The sequence below is a fragment of the Petaurus breviceps genome, unplaced genomic scaffold (assembly GCF_028583685.1).
Source record: "Petaurus breviceps papuanus isolate PSGF00001 unplaced genomic scaffold, PetGlider_PUasm1.0 76, whole genome shotgun sequence".
Lineage (NCBI taxonomy): Eukaryota > Metazoa > Chordata > Mammalia > Diprotodontia > Petauridae > Petaurus > Petaurus breviceps.
In genome coordinates, this window is record NW_027186473.1 from 27,323,634 (window position 1) to 27,330,157 (window position 6,524).

Sequence of the window (6,524 nt, forward strand, 5' to 3'; positions counted from 1 at the left end):
ACTCCAAATTGGGAATTCCTTTGACCATATGGTGTTATATATTAAGGATATGAAGAAAAAAACTTAGTCCCTGACCTTCAATAACTTAATGTTCTAGTGGGATAATAAATTCTTCTTTAAGATACACGTATGGGTGAGTTTGGCATGTTAGGGGTAGTCACTGGGGGTGGAGGGTGTAATCCTCAGTGCTGCCTTCTCGATTCGCTTCTGAGCCAAGTAACTCCCCATAATGCTGTTGCACAAGTACCCTGTTACACTCTGGCATACCTTGACACTGAGGCAGGGGATTTATTCTTGCCTGCCTGCATATCTCAGGTCACTGCAGAATGAAGGGAAACCCACAGCAGTCCATTATAAACTTCATGGGGTCAAGTACAAGATAAATCCGAAGAATGGTTCATGTGAGCTTGCCCAGGGTGTTCCCAATCCACTCTTCTTTCCCCCTGAATCCCAGAAGGGACTCTGGGGTGGTGAGGGCTGGATCAGGGGTTATATCAACAATGACAAGCTCTCAAGGTGTGTGAGAAAGACTTGGAAGCCCCATCTATATGAATGAGAGCTTTACAGTGAGATCTTACCATGAGGGTTCTGGATCTAATTGAGGAAGCCTATGGATCTGATTTCTATATCCTCAAGACACCAAAGGAGGATCTGTGCTCCAAATTTGGGGTGGATTTGAAATAAGGAATGTTATTGCGTCTTGCCAGGAGGGACCCTCAAATCCACCCAGATGATCCAGAAAAGAGAGAAGCTATTTATAACAAATACAAGGAGTTTTTGATCCCAGAAGAAGAGGCTGAATGGGTTGGGCTGACATTAGAGGAAGCAGTGGAAAAACAGAGCCTCCTGGAAGAAAAAGACCCTGTCCCTCTGTTCAAAGTATATGTGGAAGAACCTATTCGACAGCTTTGACATCAGGCACTCTCATAGCCAGCTGTGATACAAAGGAAAGCCTAGTGGGCAGGAGCTTCCCAGAGACCAGACTATTTGATTGAGGCCCCTTCTTCTTCCTCCTCCTCCTCCCCATCATATCCAACACAAACCCACTGCTGCATATTTCAGGGGAATTGGGAAGCAGAATATATGAAGACTTTCTTTGTCCCCCCTGCTGGCCACCCAGCCGAGTTCCTGGCCTGTCTCTGGCAGTAACTAGAGTGACAGACCAGCTCCAAACTACAGCATTCCGTGAGCTCCTGCTGATTCTTGGAACTCAATACCTTTATTTTTCTGAGACACAGTCATTCAAAAGAACAATAAACAAACCCATCCAATGATCCAGTAGTTACTGTCCCAGTGTGTCCCTTTAGCCACCCACACATGCCAGAGTTCTGCCAGGGATTAAACTAGTGAGTGTCTCATGTAATAGAACCACTTCCTGGAGCTTGTCACATACTCTGTAGTCTCTTGAGACTGATACTGTGGACATTCTTGGAAGCCCTTTACATAAACTGGTTAATTTGAAAAAAATAAAAAGACAAATGTATGTTGGGTGAGAGGGTAACTAAATGATGGGACTCAGGAATGATTTAGTTTCCTCTGGCTACATTAATACCCAATGATACCTTTGACTGGGCCAAGAGTTTCCTGATTCTGGTTCTCCCTAAATAAATAGGGAGGAAACTTTGATTACAACAAAAAAGAATTCTTGTGTTTCCACTTTCCTGATTTCATAAAGGGACAATGACAAGATTCCCATTTCTTTAAAAGCCCAATTTGTGGAGAGAGTTTTCAGCTTTGTAGAAGTGTCTATCACAGCTGCCTTAGGCCATAGCAAGAAAAACTCTGAGTTTCACTGGTCAGTCAGCAAAAGCAGAAAAAAAAAATGATTGTAACAGGATGGGGAAGGTGGGGAAGGTGGACTGGAAGCTTGTTACTGCTGGTGAACAACATGGGGAAGTGGTCTGCAGCAGGCAGCCTGCTTCTAACCTCAACACTTTGGGAAACACAGGAGGAAGGGATTTTATTCAAGTAAGAAGAAAGCTCTTACCTGAATGGTTGGAGGTGTAATCATAGGTTTTTAGGGGGTGGAGATACCAGAAATAACTCTGATTTGGCAACAGGTGAAAAGATGGGTAAACAGGTTATCCCACATGTAAATGTTTGTTTTCTTATTGTTATTTGTTTTATAATAATGGGTACTGTGCTTCCCCTACAAAGGAAATAGAACATAGTTGGTAACATTAGTTAGGGAAACCAGCCTGACTCAGGTGAAGAGAGGGGCTCTGGATCTCTCCATCCTCTTACAACCCTACCAATAAACAGAGGCTGATGCTCATGTGCAGCCTGAGGAGAAGCCATTTCAGACCTAGAAAATTCTACTGTGGACTAGATATTTATATAACACAATTAAGGACAGTCAAATTCTAGAGATGAAGAGACAGCATAGTGCAGTAGGAGGAGTAATGGATTTGGAATCAGCAGGTATGTGTTTAAATTCTGTCTCTGTTACTACTTGTGTGACCTTGGTCAACTCATATAACATCTCTGGGCCTTAATTTCAACTGGATGTGTCATATAAAAAGCTCAAGAGGCATAGTTTCATATTTTATCAATAGTGCTAGCATATTATTAATAAAAAGATGGTCCTTTTGGCCGTCTCTCTTAGACACAAGACCTATCATGGAACCCACTCAATGCTTATATGCCCTTGGAAGAATGGGTGTTCCTGAGAGTGGAAATCAACTCTGACTGGTTAGCAATTTATGTGAGAATTAATATCATTATGAGAGGTGGACCTGTTTTAATGAGCATCTGAGGTACATAATTCTAATCACTCAGTTTTGGTCAAAGAGAATTATCTATATCCATACCACCTGTCTGACAAAATGGAGAATCCACGTTTTCCCAGACCTATCTGAGTAAAATGCAATGAGCTGGAATCCATCTATTCACTTTATCATTTAATATAACTTCATCATTTGAACAGATCTGACTTCTTCCTCTCAGTATCAGCATTGAACTTCAGAAGGTTGCTTGAGCAACCTTTAGGGGCTGATTTCTGAATAAGGAATTAAAAAAGGGAAAAACCTTGATCCTAATTCAATAATTATTAAATGCAAGAAAAAAAATTCATTTCTCTCCTGGAAAACAAGAAGGTCAGTCTAAATGACCCCCAAAGTCTCTTTCATCTAGGATTATATGATCCTATAACAGCCAGGTGAAAAGTATGGTTCCCTCCAACACATAAGCAAGGGTCAAATAATATGATTTTAGTAATCAAACACCTTGAGTGTCTCCTGATCTTATGTTGTATAGGGGGTGGATAAGATGATTCACCTAGTGTTTAGTATGCCCTTCAGCAATCTGGTTGCTTAATATACATAAAGGCCTCCTATCTTTGGGCCTCCAAGGAGTTGCAAAACACATAGTCTTTATCTTGCTGTGCCTGAGAGTAGTGGGAGTTCAAAATATATTGATGGTGAGTGAGCAGGAGTTTAAGGAGTCATGAACATTAAATGTTAAATAACAGGTCTGAGGTGTAACTTGTTTGGTGTAAGGTCAAAGGATAGAGATAGAGCCTGGACCTGTGATTTCCTTGGTATAGGGAACTCCCAGGTTATAAAACTCTACCAATGCAGGTTGGCACCTTATTTGCAACTTAAAATTTTTGAGAGCTCCCTAGGACATTGGTTCACAAAGTGGTTTGGAGACCCCTGGGGGTTCCTGAGAATCTTTCAGGGAGTTTATGAGCTCAAAACTATTTTCATAATAATACTAAGACATTTTAATTTATAAAATGGTAAATATCAATAGATATAACTCACATCAACAAAAGTTCTTTGGAGAGCCTCAATAGTTTTCAAGAGTTTAAAAGGAGCTTGAGGCCAAAAGTTTCAGAACTGTTGCCCTAGATCAATAAAAAGTTAAATAAACTGTGTAGGGTTAGATGGCCAGTATATGTTCTGACAAATACTGAGACTTGAAACAAGGTCTAAATGTTCAGGTAATAGTTCAAAAAAAATTGATAGTGTTCAAGAAGCAATGAAGACTGCTTAGCCTTAAGTAACAGGTTAGGAATATTTTAAGAAACTAGCCTTGGAAGACTTCGGAAGTCTAACGCAATGAACAAGTATAATTCCAGAGGTCTAATGATGAAGCATGCTTCCACCTCTTGACACAGAGGAGAGGGACTCAAGATACAGAATAAGACATACATTTTCAGGTATAGCCCGTATGGGAATTTGCTTCGCTTAACTATGCATATTTTAATATAAGGTCTTTGTTTTCCTTTTTTTCTTTTTCCCAACTGAGGGAGTGGGAGGAGTGAAGGGGATAGTGATAGGGTAGCTTAAAAAGTAAGGAAGAAGGGAATGAAGAACAGAAAGAAGGAAGGAAGGAAGGGAAGAGGGGAGAGAAGAGTAGGAAAGGAGGGAAGGTAATCATTGAATCATTTTTTTTTTTAATGCAGAGAAGAAAATGAAAGGAAGGCCAGAAAGAAACACAAATAAGCAAGACAACTTTGAAATTAATAAATTGGACTTATCATATACTTAAAAATAAAAACAAAATATACAAAGTAGAAACATAGTTTCATGTACCATCCTTTTTTTCTGTTCTACCAGATATATGGAAATACTCATTCAAAATAAAAATTTAAAAATAAACATGCGGATTGGAGGTTTAACATTTTTGGAGTAAAAACAGAATATAGATAGCTACTGGCCCTTGGATTTTATTGGTTGATAAAAGGTACTCCTAGGTGAAGAAACTCCAACTATCTATTCAGAGTGGCACCCTCTCTGAAACTTGATTCCCTAGATCAATAAGAAGTTAAATGACTTACCCAAGTCTATCTGGTCTCCAGACCAACTTTCTATCCATTATACTATGCTGCCTTATTAGCTCAAATCCTAATAAATTTTTCATCCTGGCTCATAAATTTATGTCCATCTCATTCCATGTGGTTCTGACTGACTATTGAAAGATGTCCTGGACATTTCTAACTGGTCATTCTAAGAGATGAAGAAATTGAGGGAAGAGGATTAGAACAGAAGTGGTTAATTGTGGGAATTGAGTGAACCACACTGACTTCATTTGGTGACTCAATTCTGGGGCAAGCTCAGTTCCCTTTCTCTTCAGTTATGGGTCTAGTCCAATCTCTGCCTTGTGAGAAAACTTTATCCAATTTTGTTGTTGTACCTGGCCCCATTCTTTCCCATCCCCCAGTCAGCTCTCCCTCACAGAGGTGAGCAGACTGCCAGGTTCAGCTCCACCCTTCCCCAACCCCAGCTCTCCCTCACAGAGTGGGGCAGGCTGCCAGGTCAGGGAGACTTGGCGCTGGCTGGTGGTAATTTTAAGGTGTGTACTGACCAATCACTGATTGTGGCCTCTGCAAGTTTCTGCTTACACAATACCTAACTGTTGGCTGCATGGCATCCCTTTAAAAGCTGAGGCTTTACCTGAGATCTCTGCTGGACCTGGGATGGTGGTGGGACAGTAACTCCTCAGCCCTCCATGTGCTGATCAGCCAACATGGTGTAAAATAAAGGGTCCAATTCTAAATTGTTAGTTGGGTCTTGCTCACATTTACTGGGTACAACATTTTGGAGGCCCCAGAGAGATAGACAATGTTTTGTGTCATTGTCCAAGACCCAAAAACTGGAAAATCCCTGGCCTCGGGATGGAGGCTACTCAGCTCTGACTTCCTTGAGCAGCCTAGCATCTGAAATTTTTTCAGAGCTCAGAATTCAAGGCTGAGAAAGTCCAGATCATCCCCTGACATTGACTAGATCACATTTTGGCCCTTCGGACCCAGATCTCTGTGCCAGCCTCCAGAGGTGAGTGGCTATCTGTCTGATTTCCATTTGGCTTCTGTTTCTGTTTCTGTAAGAGCACTTGTCTGTTGAGAATTTGGGGCAGCTGGACACAGTGATATGTCCCCTCCTTCTCAGGATGCCCAGGGACACTGGGTGGGACATCTGGGGCAGAGCCAGCTGTGTCCTGGCCTGCCATCTGGTGTGTGACTGGGATGCTCATGGATCTGTCTGTTAGTGTATGTGAGTCTCATATGTTTCTGTGTTTGGTGTGTGTCTGTCTGTCTGTATGTAACTAACAGCCTCTGTGTTCAGAAAACAGCCAGGGCAACTGTTGAACTTCCAGCTTTCTCTTTGTCTCCCCTTCAGATAAAGAAAGATAAGAAAAGGGATGGGTGAGGAGGAAGCAGCCCCAGCTGCACTGGGGGGAGCCAGGCCAGAGGGGAGGCCACATGGCCCCTTTTGCATTGCAGTGGCTGGGAGGAGGGGGTAAAGGGAGGGACTAGCCAGCCTGGCTCCAGTGTCAGGAAGAGGGTGGGACTGACTGACTTGACCCTGTGCTGCCTTGGGTGGGAGAAGGTGAAGGCCCCCGCCCCAAGCCCACAGCCACTAGTTGTTGGAGTGGGGGGAAGAGGACAGAGCTGGAGGGAAGGAGTTCTCTGCCCTCTGAAGTAGCAAGGGGGGTGGGGTTGGGACTTGCACAGCCCCTTCCTTGGGAGGGAATTGGGCAGTTGGGAAATCTCTCTCTCTCTCTCTCTCTCTCTCTCTCTC

The 6,524-nt window shown here is 42.6% G+C and overlaps 1 long non-coding RNA gene and 1 pseudogene across 1 annotated transcript in view; both read left to right on the plus strand.

Moving 5' to 3' along the window:
• Window positions 1–229: 229 nt before the first annotated feature.
• On the plus strand, window positions 230–990 carry LOC138174766 (large ribosomal subunit protein bL28m pseudogene; annotated as a pseudogene).
• A 4,347-nt stretch (window positions 991–5,337) lies between these two features.
• The window catches only part of LOC138175057 (uncharacterized), a 6,447-nt gene continuing 5,260 nt past the window's right edge, over window positions 5,338–6,524 (plus strand). The window contains exon 1 of the long non-coding RNA XR_011171862.1: window positions 5,338–5,777. This is a non-coding gene — a long non-coding RNA (uncharacterized lncRNA). The remainder of the gene's footprint in view (window positions 5,778–6,524) is intronic.